Source organism: Telopea speciosissima, chromosome 5 (assembly GCF_018873765.1).
Source record: "Telopea speciosissima isolate NSW1024214 ecotype Mountain lineage chromosome 5, Tspe_v1, whole genome shotgun sequence".
In the NCBI taxonomy this organism is placed as follows: domain Eukaryota; kingdom Viridiplantae; phylum Streptophyta; class Magnoliopsida; order Proteales; family Proteaceae; genus Telopea; species Telopea speciosissima.
The window spans coordinates 7,227,139-7,248,513 of NC_057920.1; the positions used below are offsets into that span (position 1 = coordinate 7,227,139).

At 38.0% G+C, this 21,375-nt stretch overlaps 1 pseudogene; it reads left to right on the forward strand.

The window, feature by feature from the left end:
• On the forward strand, positions 1-3,326 carry LOC122661820 (annotated as a pseudogene).
• Positions 3,327-21,375: the final 18,049 nt, after the last annotated feature.

Here is a 21,375-nt window from a genome sequence, read left to right on the forward strand (position 1 = left end):
ATGGAAGAGTGGAAGGAATTTAAGGAAAAAGCAGAAGGGCATTTTGTTATCTTCGCCATGTTAAACCCCCAAAATGGTGCCGCTTTTCGCTTCGTAAGGCATTACTACAGCCGAGTAGCAGTCGATACCCAGAGAGCCATGACTCTCAATCCTGATGACTCCAAGCAGGGGTCTGTGGATTATTTTGAGAGTCGAAACAGTATTGATCTCATCTGTACTTTGTAGGAGAGGAGTAAACCTTAACCATAGCTGGAAAAGGAAGTGTCTTTCAGCTGCAATAGCCTACTAGTCGATCCTATCGGCTATCTTTGCACTTGTCCCAATGGCAAGCTAACATCTACACCGACATTGCAATATCTATTGATCACATCTGTTCTTTGGAGGAGAGTAGTAAACCTGGACCATATGCTTGGTAAAATGAATCTTGCTTCACAGTGCACACCATTTTCATTAGATTAGTTCATATCGCTAAGCATAGATTATCTTAATTGACTATTTTTATTCATCAGGCGTTACCTGAGAAAATGCCCCTTGGAGCCTTGGAGGTTTACTGCTTGAAGGTGACAACAATGATTTCTGGGTAGCTTTAGGGTGTTTGTCCGACAACAATGCATTAAAGCAATATGCCCTTGTCAGGGAATTGCAATTTGCTGTTTCTCTTACTGTTGCATGGGCAGACCTCGGAAAAAAATTGTGTGGAATAATCTTTACTCATCTTCTCTGTTCTCAAGAGTTTCTTTCCTAAACATTCATAGAATGCACATACAAACATAGCTTTAATCATTGCTTATTTTGATCCTATGATTAGAAGTTATAGCTCCCTACTGCAGTGGCAGGATAATTTTGTTATCTTGTAAATCTCAGCACATACAAAAGAAATGGTTGCGAATTTCAACAATTAGTTATCTATAAAAAAGATCTCGGTAATGATTCAACTGAGATTTTCCAAGGCATTCTCCTCTAAGATTACCTATGCAAAAATGGCTATATTACCACTACATGTAGAGGATTCTTTCTTTTAATGCCTGGAATAGAGAAGACATGATGTTTCCTAGATTTACTTTAAGCTGACGAACATTGTATTTAAACGTAAGACATAAATTATTCATTCGATTACAATAAATTTTGGAGTTGACTAATTAGTCGACTTGAAAATCAAACATCTTTTAAGATATTGATTATTTAATCACCTGTCTTCAAAGCCTTAAAATATCAATGAAGTTCTGATGGTACTGCAGATATGATGTTTCCTGATTGCCTCTCTCATTTCCTGGATTTTAGGTATCTGAGATTTTGTTTTTATCAGCTTTACAGAAAAGTGGGTGAGAAGCAATTGGCAAGGTAAGCATTTGATCATGCTAGAAGCATAGATCCTTCACTTGCATTACCATGGGCAGGAATGTCAGTTGATATTTATGGTGGGTAAAGGCCTATTTCCATGTTGGAAATTAAATTGTCTCAATTTGTTAAGCTTTGTGGAATGGAAAACTTCATACATTGAAAATATTTGGAAATGTTTTTTAGGAGTTACACACTGGATGAGGCTTATGAAAGCTGCCTACAGGCTGTTCAGATTTTGTCTGTAAGTTTTTAATGCTTTAACAAGTCATCCTAGCAATGAAATATCATCCTGTATTCTGCTTATTTACATTACTTGGTAGTTACATATTTAGAGAAAAACGTTTCTCTTCTTTTATTCAGTTCCAATTGTTAACCACTCAAATATGAGTGTACATACACCTGATCCAATTGTGTATTTGTAATTTTTTATCTTTTATATGAAGATTATACTTTAATACGACTAACTTACCCTTTTATCATCCATTGAGGGCTCATTTTACATTTAGACAATATTACTGGAGTAGGTGTTGAACTGAATCTACTCACCAAATTTTTTTTTTGAGGCTTTATATGATCAATTTGTAGATATTACATAATATATACAATTTGTTTAGAATGTTTAATTGCAGGTGTAAATGGGTGCTATAATTGTTAAGCCTTGTATTGTATTGTCTTTCAATTTTTAATGTTTATTGGATATCCAATATTTGGGTGTATGAATCCAGGCTATGGTACTTTATATGACCTCTTTTTCGGTTTAATTGCACTGTGGAGCGTGTTAGTAAACAAAACAATTCTTAAACCACTCTGTACTTCATTTTTATGATGAAAAGTATATACTAATGCCAATGTTCTATGTCTGATTGATAGCCAGGTTTTACAAGTGTCCACCATCTCTTTATTGAAACTTGGCAAGAACGATCTGGCCCTATCTATGGCTAGAAATTTAACTGCAAGTGTTTCCACTATGGAACTACATCTGGTGCTACTGCCATAAGTTTGATCTTTACATTGCTGTACCACATTTGGGGGATAGAATCTGCAGTAACAAGCGTCCTGAAATGCAAGGGAATTATTTCACAGATAAAAAATCAGTTTTATTGTCTCCGCAATTCATGCTCTAGACCATAGTAGCAGACTTGAGTCAGTTGTTTCAATAACACATCATTTTGTTGCATGTCTTAAGGAGATTACTAGAATGCACTAGCTAATTGCCTCAAGAAAACTAGTATGTTTTTGTTTTTTTCACCAAATTATTTCTTCCTATGTTTGCATCTTATTTCTTTTGAGGGGTTTAAATTGGCTTCTGGAACATGGAGTATGAGGGTATTATTATGCCTATGTGTTTTGTAGGTCAATCATGGAGCAAAACTGAACTTGGAAATTCGGAGTAAAGTCAATCAACTCAAAAAAGCTTTTCACATGTTCCCTAACAGCTGGTTGATAAGGTAAATTTATTTAGCAACAGGAGCAGGATGATTTTATATACAGATTTTCAGTCTGGTTATTATTATGTAGTCAATCCACCTGCTAGTTTTCCTAGTTGCTTCATTCTTTTTATTATTAAACCTGTGCTTGGAAGACCTTAATTTAAAGTTTTTTTTCCCTGTAGAATCTAATGGTCTATGTTGTTTCATAATCCATCCCTATGATTACTTTGATTACATGTGAAAGGCCAAAATATCTGAACTATTGTTATTTATAGAATAAGTCCCTTTTGCTGTCTCTACTAAGTTCATGCACAGCAATTTGAATGCTTTATATCCTTATTGGGCACAAGGTCTTAAACTGCAGAAATCCTTGTCTAGGAGACAATCTGCTCATATTCAAGCTTCTGCTTCACTGGTCATATTCCTTGGTTTTTCTGACTGTAGTTTGCTGCTTGTAGGAATGAACTTGGTTATCTTTTGGTATTCAGTAAGGAATGGAAAGATATGCATACAGAAATTAGATGTGTCGTCATGGTCGCCCTAGTGTTAATGTAGACCAGTCACAAGTGATAACCAGTCCACAAGAGGATTGCAAACTTCAGGTCCAGTTATTGTAAATTCTTCGATCGGTTCTCAGATTTGTAGGAAATTTCAGAACAATAAAATAAAAAACAAGAAATCGAAGAAGATAAGGTAGTCTCTCTCAGACTCTGGTTTCTCACCAATGGCATCTCACAATGTTTTCTCACAAAGGCACAGAGCAAAACACAAAGCTATGTTTTTTTTTTTCAATCTCATTAATCAAATTCGTGTACAAGGCTGTAGCCCCTTACAAGCTTATGTAGGAAACTCGAACACTAAAAAGGAAAGGCATAACCCAATCCTTAATTAATAGAATAACATAAATTGACTAGAAAACTAAAATAATGAAAGAAAATGTAGAAAACCAGGTCCTTATTATATTCCATTACAATTTGTTTTGACCTGGGGAAATAGAAGTACATCAGTATATTTTGGTTTAGATTTGGCTCAATATGTGGAGCTATATCCATGTATACGTTTGATGGTTACTTTAACGTCAGGTGTGGCACCTGCCTTAAGAATCTCTTAAAACATAAATGCTTTGCTTCGTCAAATAGCTCATCTTCTTTGTTACTAAACTGCAGTTTGGCTTCAACAAGGGCCATTTGTATGCAGCTGGCCAGGAAGGGTTATGGTTCACAGTTCTTATCGCTTGCGGCAAGCAATCTCAGAAAAGCTTTGAGGGTCCTCTGTCATTCCTCTCTCTATTGTATCTGTGTTGCTGGCTCAATCAGGAGCAAGTTTGGGCTCCAATGGGAGAGACCTTTACCTTTAATGGTTTTCTTGGCCATTAGGTTTCATTTCATCTTACTAATGCGCATACAGTCATAATTTGATGGATTAGGGAGTCAGCACACTTCCGTTTGATCTTCTATTCAAATTAAAATTCCCTATGACTATGTTTGGAAGCCAATAAAAGAAAAGAAAATAAAATAAAATAAAAAATTCAAAAATTTTTGAATTTGAGAAAAGAGATAGACACATAGATCAATTATGATTTGTGATGGTATCTTTGGCCCTACAAATCGGGAGTATGGATGTGCATCAATTATTTTTTTTATAACAGTAATTTATTTGGGGATGTATGGGCTTTGGAATTACATGGTATGTACACAATAAGCGAAGATCAGAGGCTTCCAGCAAGGATTGGAAGGGGCAATAGAGCTAGTATTCGAAGAGCTAACCATTTGGATAGATTCTGACCTCGGCTAAGTGGTTTGATACTAATGACCAGCAGCGTTGTCCTTAGGGACCTTTTTGGGTATCTTTTCCAAATTCCTAAGACGTTAAATCTGTAATAAATATTAAGAGAATGAGCATAGTATACTATGACATGTAAATTCCAGCTAAATGGACAGGTTGCCTGGACCTTTATCCCCTGAGATTCGTTGATCGGTACAGTTGTGCGGTTCCTCTCATAGGGGACACTGAAATGACCATTCCATCGGTCACCCCCTAACCGAACATATTGCCTGGGTGAGGTCCACCCCCTTTTATTCAAGACTGAATGTTTTGATGAATGCTTTTATCTTCATTTTTAATTTTCTTTTTGATTAAAAGAAAAATTCAATCGCAAATGATTCCTAGGTTCAGTTTACTGTGCATTTGGAGGTATACGGTATTTCAACAATAAAGTTTTCTGTGGGGCAGTGTACTGCTACCTAGGGGTGTATGTTTGACCCTGTCGGCTTGAGCTTGAACAAGGACTGGGTTAGATTTTTCAACCCTGAGGGCAGATTAGGGTTGAAATTTATACGCCTAGGTCAAGGTTGGGTTAGGCTAGGGTTGAGGCCTAGGGCTGAGCCCAGACCGGCCTAGTCCTGTGTTAGGTTATGCTTTATAATTATAATTTTTATTTAGTATGTAATTATCTAATGGACGAAAGTATTTAAAATTTTAAGTTTTGAACTAAACTTTTTAATCCAAATAAAAGTCATTGTCAATTGAGTATTAAACAATCAATATCCAATCATATGGGTCTCACTTTTTTTTTAATGCATAGGCCAAAAAGCAAGGCTATTTAGGATCAATCAAGGCCGACCCGGGCCAGCCTTGCCCAATCAGGGTCAATCAGGGCCTTGCTGGGCTGGCCGAGCTTAGCAGGGTTGGGATTGTGCTGAAATATCTCAGCCTGACCTAAGGCCGGGTTGGGCTTGGGCTGACTAAGAGGACTCACGGTTGGACTAAGGTTTTAAAAAACCCAGGCCTGTTTCACCTCTAATACTATCTCCCACGTCTAGATATAGAGAGGGCGAAATGACTGTCCCATCCCATGATGCCAATGTACACGTTGTCATTGGCCCCATGTGCACGCAAGGGGGCCATGCTCCTCATAAAGAGCACCGACCTTTTCAATAATTACACTTGTACCTAGACAATTTATTTGCGGGTGATGTAATTAGTAATCACCATTAATCACTACCCGGTTGGCAACTTTGATTGCAGCTGTAATAGCTGCTTGTTTTAGAGTGACAACTTTTATGTTCCCTGATAGTATTGTATGAATCTTGCACTTGGTGATGGCACCTAAGTTTTCGAAAATCCGATAAAGGGAAAATAAGACCGAGTTTCCCCTTCAACCGGTACCGATACTATCACCACGGTAAGGGAAGAACATCTCAAGAAACTCTATCCATGCAAATTTTTGCAAACAAACTTCAATTAGCATATCTTTTTGTCTGTTAAATGTTTCGGTTTAAATTTTTTTATTTAATTTTGGTTCTGTTCGATATATAATAAAAGGGAAGTAGTTCTTTGTCCAGTAGTGTGGCCTACGCTAGCACTCCCATGTGTCTATCTCTCTCTTCCTCAAAACAATGAGGTAAATGTGTCTTTTCATATGGAGAGGAAAGAGATCGACTCATGGGAGTGTTGACATAGACCACACTCCTGAACAGAGAACTTTTTCCCATAATAAAATTAGGATTGGATTTTCCTCTACCACAATGAATGGGACCCTTTCATTGAGGGGTGGATTGGAACATACCAAAACCCTAGAAGGGGTTTGTGAACCGCTGGTAGGTGAACCATCCTCTATGGATAGAGAAAAACTTTTTTCTATAAAATTATTATTTAAACATATTTTTATATTCGGATTTAAACGAATCAGATGGTTGAATGAAATTAAAATATCAGTATCCACATCCAATTACCTTCCAATGGATTCGGATAGTTTCCAAAAACAAAATTTTGAATAGAGATTCTCCTCCTAAATGAATACGTTACACAAATAAAATATAAAATTTTAATTATCCATTTACATCTCTAATTACAATGCCATTGTGATCCGACCAAAAAAATATGGTCCATCGTGACAATGTGGTATGTGGGGGCCACGTGCCCGTGACGTTTCGTCGGTTGAATTGGTATAATATATACGTCGGATGGGTTTGTTGTTTTATAGATGTCCTACTTAGCAATGGCACGCATGCATGTTGCAAGCTTTGGCTCCCAATGTGGTACTGTGGTCACTGGTGTCATGGTGTGGTGTGTTATTTGTTTTTGTAAGGTCTTTTAACGCTGCACATGTGTCGGTCCTTAAACCGGAAAAAGGCCAGCCCAAATTATATATATAAAACGGACCACTTTTTCCATCTTAATTTCTTTACTCTTAAATTCCATCATCACTTAGGAATTGGGAGATGGTCTGCATCACTGCATGAACACAAAAAAGCAAGCATCACCGGAGCCCTGAGATCATCACCTTATCGGATCGCCACACCTTTTGAGCCCAATTGGTAAATCATCAATGGAATCGATTTCCATATCAGTTTCGGTCGATATCGATACAATTAATAAGAACCATTCCATTTAGGGCTGCCATAGAGTCGGGTTGGGGCGGGCCTTTTAAAACCCCAGTCCAACCCTGAGTCTACTTAGCTAGGTAGCCTGGCGTGATCTTGACTCAAGGCTAGAAAAATCCAATCCTAATCTGCCCTTAGGGTCGGGTCGGATTGGATTGACCCTGAGCATGGGAGGGAAGGGAGATGCATGAGCTGGCCAGACTGGGCAGAAGGAAAAGATAAAAAAGAAGAAAAAATATCAAGAAGAAGATAGGGTCGAGTTGGGCTCAGCCTGAGGCCTCAATGCTGACATGACCCTAACTCAGGGTCAAAAATTTCAAACTCTGACTTGCCCTTAAGGCTAAGATATCTCAACCTAAGCCCTGTTTGGGTTCAGAACGGGTCAGGTCCAAACTTGCACCCCTAATTCTTTTGATCAAAATTTTTGTTTTGGTAAAATTGATCAGAATTGATGAAAGAGAGAGGTTGGAGGAAACTTACGTAATCATATGCAACATGTCACCATCTATAAAGCTAGGGGCGGTGGAGCAATTATTTATAAAACGTCCAATTTAAGGGTAGTTATTAAATTTAGGAAGGTCATCAAAGTCTCTATTTAATGATCTAATGGTACACTCCATTAATCCATTGTATTAAAACGATATGGAAAAGATGTATTGGTAGGTTTTTCATATTAAAGAAATGGGGAAAAAGTTTTAAGACAAAGAGAAATGAACAAAAACAAAGGTAACAAACAAACATGTAGACGAGGCCATCAACTTGGATTCGTACAACAACAGATTGCGACTCAAATGTTAATCAGGGTTTAAAGACAAAGAACCGGAATTTGAATCGGTCTCAGTTGATTTCGATTTGGATTGGATCAGAATTGGTTTGTAACGGTTTTGAAGTTGATGTTTTAATGCCTTCTAGGGTTTTTCTGTATAATGATCAAAACTTGTTAAGAAAACAATGCCCAGAAGTGGTGATTTGCAGAACAAAACAAAAATAAGAAAGCACACAACGCACAACACAAAGAATGGCGATTTGCAGAAGAAAACGAAAATAAAAAAACACACAATGCACAACACAAAGGATTTACATGGTTCAACCCCACGATGGGAAACTATGTCCACGGTCGAGCAACAGAACATATTTCACTATCTTTGAAATGTTACAAATCCTCTCACACAGTCCTCCCAAAGAAAGAACAATATATAGAGAAGCCTTAACCTTGAAAGTACAGAATGGCTCTTAAAACCTAAAAAAGACCAACTAGTCAGGGTTGGATCAAAACTAAACATACATCGAAATACATATCATTTTGAAGGCCATTTGAGATCATTTCGAAACCGAAATAACACTTTGAAGAACCACTAAACCACGTTCTGGACTGAAATCAAGTTTCACACATAAATTGGTTTTAAGGGGCTGGGTTGCTACGTTGGGTCAACCACCAGGATAAACCAAGCTATAATTTGATATTTAGCGTGTGATTTGTGTGATTATCAAAAAATCAGAGTTCAAATAGGAGCTCATCCATGTGGCATGCTCTGATGCTGTGCTCTGATGCTGCGCTACAAGATCTAACACACCCCGCGATACAGAGGAGCTCGATCTGGTCTTCCTATGTGGGCCGCCTAAGAATTAGGGATTCAAAAAAATTTATTGGCATATGATTAGTACTATAATGGTTTGCCACCATAAAGCTTAATAAAATTTCTCCAATTCTGCACTGTTTTTGCGAAAGAAAAATTGTACAATCCACACTGTAACTTTTGCTGAATCAAATAAATGATCCAAATGTTTATTTTTTTTAATTTTTCGGTAAGAGGACCCAAGTGTTTGAATCAACAACAGATGGTGAGGACCATTTAATATCATTGATGGCATTTAGTCATTTACAGACCTTTCCAAAGTTATAAGTCCCAGACCATTCTATTACATTCAATTTCATTCCTACTACATCTACAAGTGGGAGAACTTGACGAACTTATGGGATTGTGAATGAGTGCAACTTGCACCTATAACTATAGGACGGGTAAAAACTAATGAGACTGTTTGAAACGTTTTATAAGTGTATTTTGAATTTGACATTTTTTTTAATTGTTTTTTATTTTATTCTGAAATTTTTTTTAAAATAAGAATAAAAAAAAAAGTTTCAAAAAAATAAAAAAATACGTATCATTATATTATTATCAAAAGGTTACAAATGTTTTACCAAAAAACAAAAAGGTTACAAATGGAAAATTAATGACAATATTATTGTTATTGAAAAAAAATAAAATTGTGCGGTCTTACCAAAAATACAAAAGAACAAGGTTACAAATTATTTGACTCCTTGAGAAGTATCAATAAGAAAACCCCAAAACTAAAAACCAACCAATACATTCACCGAAAAAGAAAAAAACTAAATAAATAAAGGGAAAAAGATCTCTACTTGCTTGTGTTTCCAATGCTCTCCAATGGGTGAGCACACCTAGGTATCTACCCAAGGGGCAGAGGGATCATCTCATGGTGTCCTGTGAGAGGGTGTAGAAAACACCACCAAGTAGAGATCTCTTGTCCATAAATAAAATACCCTCTACAATGAGGATTGGGCTCTTCTCTTGCGACCCCAGTGCCTAGGGAGGCATCCAACAACATTGAGCTGCTAGGAGCGTGGGGATGTGTGCTTGTGTGGGGTTCGACATGCATCCCGACGTGCCCAACAACCCAACGCCATTGGATGCCTCCCTGACACTCCCTAGGCACTGGGTTCACAAGATAGGAGCTGAATCCTTACATTGAGATTTAGCTCACGATAATTCTAAGAAGGGAAAATCTTGTGGCAATCAAAGTTTGTGAAAGAAAAAAAAATCATAATCTTTTTTTTTTTGGTCCTTTAGGATAACATATATATGTATTTTCTAATAAGAGTAAATCTTATCATTTCATAATCAATTTTAAATTATTTTGAAATTTTTTTTTATCATTATATTAAGCAACTTTTGAGCAGCAACAATGTGAGGAGATTACAGCTTCTCACTTCACCCTTATTTTTCTATTAATTCAAAAGCACTCAATTCTTTTTCGAATATAATTGAAGAAATAATTAAGAGCAAGTGTTCTCTCATCTCTGTGGCCCTGTGGCCCTGTGGGAGAGGCATCAATAAGGCGATCTTTATTGCTTTTTATGGGGGTGAGATGGTCATTTTACCCCTTAAATTCTCATATGTAAAAATATAAGATAAAGATATTTTTTTGGGTTTTATTAATAATAAACGCAATATAAAGACAAAAAAAATGAATAATGGACCCAGCTTCATTATACCTATGGTGAAAAGACATTTTCTTCAATCATGAGATCTTGACCCTCTAACTGGAATGGAAGGGTATTGTTAATGATCTCTTTCACCCTTCACATAGTCCAGTCAAGTTTTTTTTTTTTTTTTTAATCGGGTAAAAGTCCAATTACAATGTCAAATGACTAATGTTGGGCTTCATATTGTATGATGTAACGAAGGACTTAAAGGTATAAACACAGTATTATCTAATGTATTGGTCAATACTAATATCAGTATCAGTATACATCGACTGCATGGCACCGATTTGACATCAAAAAGTCAAATTTTGGTTAATTTATAAACCCGTATCCGTATTATTATTGGTATCAGTTATGATATACGAATACATATTGGTCGCTGATATGATACCCATCAAGATTAACGATATTGATTTGCATATCAAATATGTATCGGCCATATCAGCTCGTATCGGATGATTTTACCATCAATTTCAATAAATTAATTTTTTTTTGATTTTTTTAGACAGATTTGTCCTTAACAAGAACAATTCTACCAATGTGGGCGGATCTACCCATACGGCCGATATTTGAATCCATGACCCATACCTAGACCCTTGGTCCCAAAGTGCATATTTGGTTGGACTTTTGAGTGTTCAAATAGACTTAACCATTTCATTAAGTCACGGAACCATCTTGCTTAATCCATCATATTAATAACAAAAGAAAGAAATTTGATCTTCTAATTGTATAAGGCAAATGGATGGCTGATGGGCACAGGGGGTTTAGCTTAACTTAATGAAAGGAGAATTACAAAAGCCACCCTTATCTTATGGGTTCTTAAAACCTTCATTGCACCGACTAGGGAAGAGAACGGCTCCGATCACTTGTAGCTTACACTACAACCTCTACAGCAACATTTCGTATTAAGCAAACCTTAAGCAATCACAATTCCCCATAACTTCAAAATTACAAAAGCCACCCTTATCTGATGGGTTCTTAAAGTTTCAATTTTAATCTCAAAGTCTCTCTCACTGACCCTCTATTTAGGTTTCGGAACCGAAACCTGGGTATCTCTCACCTGCCCCTTTTGCCCTTTCACTTCCTCTCTCTGTCTATCTGGGTCTGGGATGGATTTCTCAACCATGGAAGAAGAAGCAAAGGTGAAAAGAGAGGGAAGCTTCGGAGAAGAAGATGAGGAGAAGAGGGCAAGAAGCTTTAGGTATGAAGATTACAACAACAGAAGAGTGTTCTTGAGGAGCTATCCTCTTCACTGGGCAGATGACCAAGTCGATGATGACGACGATGATGAGGCGGTTGCGACTCAGGGGATGCTTGATGTCTCAAAGAGAGGGAAGATAACTGCAATTAAACGAAGAGTCCTCTATGTACTTCGGTGGAGTGAAGGGAAGGTTTTGATCTTGAAGAAATTCAAGGACAAGGTTGCGTTTTACCTCGTCACTTGTCACCCTTTTGGGTTGAAGCAATCTAACTCCCTGCTTTCAATGTAAACCCTACTGTGACTCTTCTCTTACAAAATTTCTGCTTTTCCCTTTTCCCTTTTCCCTTCTCTGTTTTTATTGTTGATGGTTTCAACTTTGAAGATGTTGAAGGAGTATATGAATCAAATTTTCTTTATTTCCCCCTCAGTAATATAACTCTTCCATGTACTTAGCTCTCTACACATTTGATGGGTTGATGACTTTATCTTCTTTAAATCGTTTATAATTTGTTTGGAGCTCTGTAACAGCAAACATGGCTGATGGGTTTGATTCCGTTCCGTGTTGATTTCTTCCTTCTCCCATCTCCTTACTGTTCTTCTACGCTTCTTCTCTGCTTTGCTCCAATTGATTGTTAGCTAGGAATGGGTATATGAAGTTCCTTCATTTTCTTCTCCCAACCCCCTTTTAAAAAAAATAAAAAAAAAAAAAACTGGTCCGCCGCTTTATAGGAATTGGTTTCAGAATTGCAGGTTTCATGGTTTTTCTATGATAAACTGACAATGTTTATACATTTTCCTCAGATTAAATCATTAAAAATTGATTTCTGGAATCTGGCGAAACCAAAACATTCGGTGTGAAAGTGGGAAACGATGCATTGGTGTATGGGTGTCATTCACCAAATCAATACTTCAACCATTTTTAAAACCTTCAGGATTACAGACTCAGTAGTCAAGCCATGGCCATCTTTTGTTTAGCATTTTCATGGGAAGGTGGGAACTGGTAAAAACCCAAAATATTGTTGCATCGGTGTCATCACCCATTACATTAAACAAAAGCTTTCCATTAAGAAATTTTCTAAAATGGGAATGGGATGAGACAAAAGCACATGAAGATTTCTGAGTTTTAAATAAAACTACAAATGCATGTATGTCTATTATGGAGAAGAGTAGAACTATATAGTCCAGAATTTTTGCAACCCCAAGTCCCATCTTCAGGTTTCTTTTAAGAAGAGTATTATGAATGGTCTTCATCAGTATTATCTGATACTAAATGGAGATTTCATAGGTATCATCCATCTATGATGTCCTCAATTGTCACTCCTCACTGTTCTTTACATTTCTTTTTCAGGGAATCATATTTGTTGTGTAATTGCTTGTGGATAGTTTGTTTGTGTCAAGGTTCTAAATCTTGATTTTGAGGTTGGTTTCGACCGAAATTTGGTTGAAATCTGATATTTCTTGGGCAAAACTCGACATCTCATGTGCGGTACAAATTGATTGAAACTATGGAAACTGGTCGAAACTCTTTGAAACTTGTCGAATCTACCGGTCAAAATTACTGAAATGTGTGAAATATATTCAAAACTGGTTAAAACTTGATACGAGTCAGAATTGATTCGAGGTTTTGTCTCAATTTCTTGTGGAAGTCATATTTAGAACCGTAGTGTGGGTAAGAGTTGCCCTGCATCTTGAAGAATCAAATGTAATAGTCTCCTTTTTGGGGATTATATGAAAGTTTGGGGCTTTATCGCTAAAACCTAGGGAGATGTATTCAAACTTGTCTTTGGACAAAAGTGGCGACGTAGAGACCCAAACTCTTGTGTAGCCATACATTGAATTTGAAGATCACCTTTGTAAGATCCCATACCTGTTTGAGCCCTTTACAGTTTCTCTTTTTTTTCTTTTTCTTTTCTTTGAACAATGAAAGTTTAGAATACAAGCGGGAGATTATTACATATAAATTTTGTAACGACCAATTTTCTTTTTAGTCTCAATGGGATCTGGTGGCAGTTATACTCAAGGTTATAGGCATCGGTATAGGCCGAAACTGATACGGATTGGTGGATATAATTTCAAAACTGAATCACTTTTTGCCCGATTCACCTGTATCATCTCGGCCAATATCGATTACCAAAACCAATATGGATCGATCGCCAATTGGATTGTTCTACCCTTCAAATTACCGATATCTTGGGTTTTTTTGACCATTTTACATTCTCTTGTATCGATACCACCACTATGACATACTGTGATTCATATTGGTGTCGAGTTTTATCATTAGTATGTTACTATTTCATTTATCCCACATTGGTTGTATGAGAAACTTAATATGAGTTGATAAGTTCTTGGATTTCCTTACCTTATAAGTTGGTTTATAGGATTGATTTCTTCTAAGGACTAATAACTAATGCAAAGCCAGCCCGCATGGGTGCCCATTGCTTATAGATTAAAACTGTATCAGGTAACTTAGATTAGTAATCCACTTTATCTGAAATAACTTAAAAGACCCCTACCCATATGGATGGATTAAGAAGTTAAGCGATAAGATTCGTTGAGAAACGAACCTACTTTGTCTTGTTTCCACTGTAGTACGTTGTAACTTGTAAGTCAAACTCAATTGGGGGTGGGAGGGTGCTTGGATTTGCTTTTCCAGCTTGCTGATTTTCTTCAATCTCGATGGGGGAATTTTGAAACATTGTTGGACAGTATGAGCAGATAATGAAAATCTGTCCCATTCACATTAGGTTGCTGCATGTGTGCCTTTTTTTTGGGGTCAATATCTGTTAGAGTAAGTTATTGACTTTACAGCCTAAACAAAAATAGTCAAACAACTGGTTCTGCTGAACGGTCATTTTCTAGAAGGAGTTAAACATGGATATTTGTTGAAGCATTGTTGCTATTTGTGTCGAGCCAAATAGGAAACTAAGATGTATGAATGATCATATATACATATGGTGTCAATTGATGCAGCTGCAGCTACGCCACCCTACAGAATTTTCTGGGCCAAATTTCTCCGCAGATGGGCACCTTTGTGTTGGGCTGTGCATATACTCAAGAAAAAAAAAATAGTCTAACAATGGGAAATGTACCTATGATGCATGGAGGGGTTGATAAAAAAATATACATCTAATATAACATGGATGATATATATGAGAATGCAATCAATATTTTATTGGTAAGTAGAAGTCTGTATATTAAAGCGTGACCAACACAAGGTATCTCAAGTACATAGCTTAGATAGCCAAAGAGTGGAATTCGAAGATAGAATGCAATCAATATACATGAAAGGTTTTTCAGGCCTATCTGGATTAATCGGAGAAGGTTGCTTATAAGGACATTTTCTTGTTGTGACGGCCGTTGGTTTTGTCTAACGTCTTTATTGTTGGTGAAGCCTGATTTGGTCCAGAAAGTGCGGTTGAGACTTTCGGAGGGCCGCTTTGGCATCGAAACAATCTTGAAATGTCAAGAGCTGGCGGGGCTCCATGCCAAAGGCTGGAGTGGTGTTGGCCTCGTCGAGATCTTCGAAATGAGTACCTTTTGAGCCATGTGTTATGTTTTTTGTCCGGCCCAGGTTTTTGGGCATTTTTGGGTTAGGGGCATTTGAGTACTTTCTGGGTTAGGGTTTTCTTATTTATTGTTCCTATCTCTTTGAGATAGAGGGATGAGGGTTTTGTAACATTTCAGAGAAATAGTGAAACCTGCTCTACTACTCGGCCGTGGACGTAGCTTCCATATTGGAGGTGAACCACGTAAATCTCTACGTTGTGCGTTGTGTGTTCTTTTTCATTTTTTGTTTTTCTTCTGCAAATCGCCATTCTGGGCGTTGTTTTCGTAACAGTCTTTTCTTTAGGTTTTTCTACATCATACACTTAATGGGTAAATGCAGAGTTGTGGATTATATAAAGAGTGAAGATAGAGATTAACCTCGCAAAGGAACAAATTCGGTTCTTTCCCATTAAAGGTAACAATATTCAGGTCCACACATACATAATACATTATATCATGAATTTTTATCCTCTCGAGTGCGTGCACTGCCCAGTGGACCACACTTAAGCATCTAACAGTGACCATGAGATTGAGAGGATGAACTTTAAAGGTTCATTGCTCACCAGTGCACCGTTGGATGCACAAGTAAAGTGCATTGCGCACTTAAGAGGATAAAGATCCTTATATTATACTATTTAAAGTGTGACAAAGAAGCCTAATATCTAATCTATGATCACTTACTACTTACCAGTATTAGGCTTACCAGACCTACCCCAACAAACTCAACACTTAACTAATCTGATTTTGACAAAATAAGACAATGAAAACAAAAAAAATGTTGATCAAAATTGGACCGAACCAACCGTTTGACATCCTTAGCATTGGTACATACGTACGTTGGTTACCTATCTTGATGAAGAAGAGAACTAAGATTGAAGAAGAGAAAATGGGAATTTAACGGGTACTGTAGGCTCTATTGAGGAAGCCTTGCCTCAATCTCGTTAGAGATGTTTGTGGGTAGATAATCCGGTGCTTCTCCAGTCAATTTCAAATAATAAATAGACCAATACACCACCACATACGGTTACTCCGGCTACTTCTCACAACTTCCCCACCCCATGCCACTTCCTACTAACTTCCCTCATTCTCATAACAATCTCCACTCACAATATACTCCTGCCTATAAAGATAATGCTGCTACGTGCATGTGATAACAACCACTCATGGAAATTACTAAATACCCTACACTCCCTACTACCATATGATAATAACTATACCATACCCACATGAATAAACAACCTACGTATAACTACCATGCATATAACACTTAGATTCATGTGGTAAGAGAGTATAACCTTGGAAAAACTGGTTGTTTCTTTGTTCGTTCTTGCTGCTCTTGCTACCAAAAAAAATAAAAAAAAAGTTCTTGCTGCTCTATTGCGTTTTGCTTATCGCTGGGAATTTTCTGGACCTCACACGAACTGAAACTGTGGATTTTCCTGATTGACTGATGATTGACTTTTGATCATCCAAGTTTAATTGATGTATATATTGCTTATCATCCACGCAAGTTTTAAATTTATGGATACAGCTAGTAACCCAGTGACAGAAACTGCTATGAACTCAATGATCTCCTAACATCTAAATAAACTGTATGCGGATCATTTACTGGCGGTGTGGGACCCATACCCCATGGAGGGGTCAGATCTGTCCCCACCCATCCCCATGTGGGTAGTTGATCCGGATTCCATTTACTGATAGTCCCACACCAAGTAGGCAGGTACCATGGTTCTTTCTATATCTCTGTCCTGTGAGAAGGGATAGTGCCAAGTGTAGTATGTGAGATTTTTCATAGTTTTTTGTCTTCGTAGTAATACTAGGACAATTGCCCCAAACCTAAACACTCCCATCCACATAGCTAACTTGAGGAAAAGAATGAGCCGAATTGTAAATAATGAAGTCATTCATCAATGTATGTCGTCCATGTCATCATCTAACTATTGATTTTCATTTTGATCTAACACCATCATGTGAGGTGAGAGAACGAAGCCTTGCAAATTGTTTGACAAAAACAATTCTATTTGAATGAACAAGGACAGTTATAGTGGGGGTGGGGGTGGGGGTGGGGGTGGGGGTGGGGGGGGGGGATGGTGGAACCCATCCGGATAGTGTGTTCGAGCAGGGGTAGGATGGTCATTTTCACCCCTTCTATTAGAGGAACTCGGGGAAATGGACTTGCCCAGGATATGGAGCAGATAAAGGTCGGGGGGGGGGGGGGCTTAATTTTTTAATTTTTGCCAGTTAAATGAGACTCCTTGAGCAGTTCCAAAGGTATTATTGAAACTTTTGTACACTAGGAGGGAGTAACTATGAGATCATCAAAGTGGTTGATGAGGAGCATTCACTATGAATGAATGAAACTTCTCTTTCACACAATGCTTCTTCAACTACCCAGAAAACTGAAGGACCACTAGTGCACAAGGCAAAAGATGATCATTGTTGCTAGAAATATAATTTATTCATAGAATGGCTTCATCTACCTAAAAAGTTGAATGACCATCAGTCCACAAGGCAAACATAACCACTCTTGCTAGAAACCAAAATAAAGCATTGGAACCTTTCTTTTCCCGGAGGGAAATTTCTTTTGGACATATACAATCATAGCTGCTATGTGGACTGATGATTTGGCATTCCTACCTTTGGATGGATGGGGAATTTAATTGAAGGCAGTTGCGTCAAATATGATCACCCATATCAGGTGTGGCCAAAATGTATAAGATTTTTCTTTTTGTCACGTAGAAAGGTCAAATTGGTGTAATAATCAAGCAATGGCTATGTCAATGTCTCCACTGAATTTGAGCCCAATTAAATTATCTCATTGCAAATTTGCCCACAGGGTAGTTCACCTTATCGATACCGGCCAGTATCCGTCACTGCCGATATTCCGGTTGATAAGTATCGAACCACATCAATTTGATACTAACTAACGCTACATATCATACGATTAATACGACAGATCCAATACCGACGCCCAATTCACTTGTATAGTTTCTTGAATTTTTATCCTCTCAACTGGTCTCAAGTGCTGGCTTAGAACATGTTTTTAAATTTTTATCCTATCAAGTGCAATGGCCACTGTCCGATGCATTTTAAATGTGCAATAGACAGTGCACCGTACTTTAGAAGATGAAAATCCATAGTCTTACACATTGTGCTATTGCCACCAACTCCGAGTAGGTATGGCAGTAAAGTAGGTTAAGCAGGTCCGGCTTAATTTCTTCACTCTTGCCCTAATGAATAAGGGTGTGATCAAGATACATAGATAGTTAGGCCCGGGCTTTAGAAATCAATAGGGCCAACTTCAGTTGTCTAGTAGAGTTGATGAGCTCCAACCATATTCCACATGGTGGAGTAGACCTAAGTTGAGCAATCTGGTATTGGCAAAACTTACTCCAAGCTTACCTTGATCGCTCTATCCCTTGGGGTGTGAAACTGTCAATCCTGGATTGGGTCCAAAAACCAAACTCGAAGGACCATTTAAAAAGTCGTTTAGCTTTTTAAATAGTGCAGACGTACTGACGTACCAAAACCAAACCAATAAAAACCATTTAACCAAAACTGAATATAGAACCGGAATCGAGATCTAGATTGGGCCCGGCTTATTTTGATTCAGTTCGAACCGGAATCAACCCATAGATCCCATACCCTAGCGATTCAGTTGGGATCGGTCAGAATTATTGGTCTTGACCGATTCCGATCTAGATCACCACAAATCGGCCATTTCCATTTCCTTGAGTGATTATTCTAGAGGGTCCACCCTTTGAGCCCAATCAAGCCAAGATCTATTTATGTGTTAGGGGCTTGGGTAGAAGTCATCCTCAAAAGTTAGCCAATAAGGAGAAGGTGCCTAAGTACCTATAAATCTTCACATATGGCTATTTATTTTCGATGTAAGATTATTGCCCTCTCATGGAGCCTCAACACTATGAGGGTTTCCTACACTAGTCCAATTTTGGGTGAACAACACTCCCTCACATGATCAGTGATATATGAGGGGTGTGCAATTTCATTTTTTGAGCTGGCGTTGTACAAAACCTGTTCCCTCCGATTATTCTAACCTCCAAAGCTACAGCAATTCATCCCAATCAATCCCGTAGTCAAAACCAGGCTCTTTGGTGGACCCTCTAGCAACCAAATGTGCTTATATCGGTCAATAGTACCATTAGACTTGGTCTTGATCCGATAAATCCACTTGCACCCAACTACATTCATTGAAGATTGATATGGTACTAATTCCCACATCCCATTTCTAACCAATGCATTGAATTCTGCAACCATAGCTGCTCGCCATTGTGGATCTTTATTGGCTGTGGTGAAACACGTTGGTTCAGAGGGTGCAGTATTGGGTGATATAGGTGGACAAATAGTTTGTAACTCAGAGTTGAAGGCTCTTGGTTTCCTAATATAATTTTTGGACCGGGCTTACATTGAATGAGTAGAGATAGGATTTGGCTGATGAGCTTCTACGGTTGTAGTTTGTGGTGATGGTTGATTAATGATGGAAGTAGTGGGTTCAATTTGAGGTGATGGTGGAGAAAGAATAATTGCCAACTGATCCGGCTGGGTTGATGGTGAATTTGTTTGTGGGTGGGCTGATAGTGGTATTATGCTAGGAGATTGGTTAGGTAAAATAGATAATGGTGAACAGGTTGTTGTTTGCACCCCCTGAGTCACAATGGGTACGGGTAATGATAAAATTACTGGTGAGTATGGTTTTGAGGTGGAAGTGGGTAATGGGGAAGGATCCACAAATGGGTACTTATCTTCATTAAATACTACATGGCGTGAAATATATATCCGACCGGTGGGACGATGAAGACATTTATAACCCTTGTGTTGGATGGAATAACCAAAGAACACACATTGCAATGAGCGATTATCCAACTTGTGATGTTGATATGGGCGTAGCCAAGGGTAACATGCAAACCCAAAAAACCTCATAATAGTATAATCTGGTGCCTTCTTAAAGAGTTTCTCATATGGAGAAATATTCTTCAGCATTGGTGTAGGCATTCTATTGAGCAAAAATACTGCCGTACCAAATGCAGGATCCCAATAAGTTTTGGGAATATTGGCTCTTGTCAAGAGCACAAGTCCGGAATAAACAATGTGCCTGTGCTTTCTTTCAACAATTCCATTCTGTTTCTGTGTATGTGGACAAGAATATCGATGGAAAATGTCGTTGGCTGCTAAATAATCTTTGAATTTCCTGAATTCACCTCCACCATCTGACTGAAAGCTTTTGATTTTAACACCAAAATAATTTCCCATCTGTGTTTTAAAAACAACAAAAGTAGAGAGAGCTTCTGACTTGGCAGTTAATGGAAACATCCAAGTGTAACGGCTATAATCATCCACAAAAGAGATATAATATTTAAAACCAGTGAGAGAAGGCAGCGGAGATGGACCCCATAAATCTGAATAAATCAATTCCAATGATGCATTTCAACGAGAAACAGAATTATTGAAAGGCAAACGACTAGACTTGCTTACGTGACATGGTTCACAAAATTTAGAAGAGGATGAAGAAGGGTCTACAGGTAAGGCATGCTTTGATATAATCGAGGACACTACATGTTGAGCAGGGTGTCCAAAACGATCATGCCATACCATTATAGGAACTCTTTCACCAACATAGGCAGTGGCGGAATTTGAAGTACTTGACACAGACGATCTAACAGCAGGAGAAACTGATTTATTTAAAGCAATTGCACCATTGAGAAGGTAGAGACCATTTTTACTCTGGCCGCGCATGAGGAGGTTCCCCGAGTATCGATCCTTTACACAACAAAAATCAGGGTGAAACTCAAATATACAGTCATTATCTTTGGTAAATTGGGACACAGAGAGTAGATTTTTCTGTATATTTGGAACATGAAATATATTTTTGAGTGCAAATGAAGACATAGGAGTACGCAAAGTAGAGGATCCGACATGAGAGATAGGCAAACCTGAACCATTTGCTACCCGAACTTGATCGGTGCCATTATAGGTGGAAGGAATGGAGAGATTTGCCAGATCGGATGTAAGATGATGTGTAGCGCCGGAATCAGGATACCAGGCAGCATCAAGTGCAGTATTTGGTGAAGCAGCATACATGGTAGTAGGTTGATTCTGTTGTGTAATATTCGGATTGAACCTTTGATAGCATCTAATGGTTGTATTACACACTTGGCAGTACACTGTGGA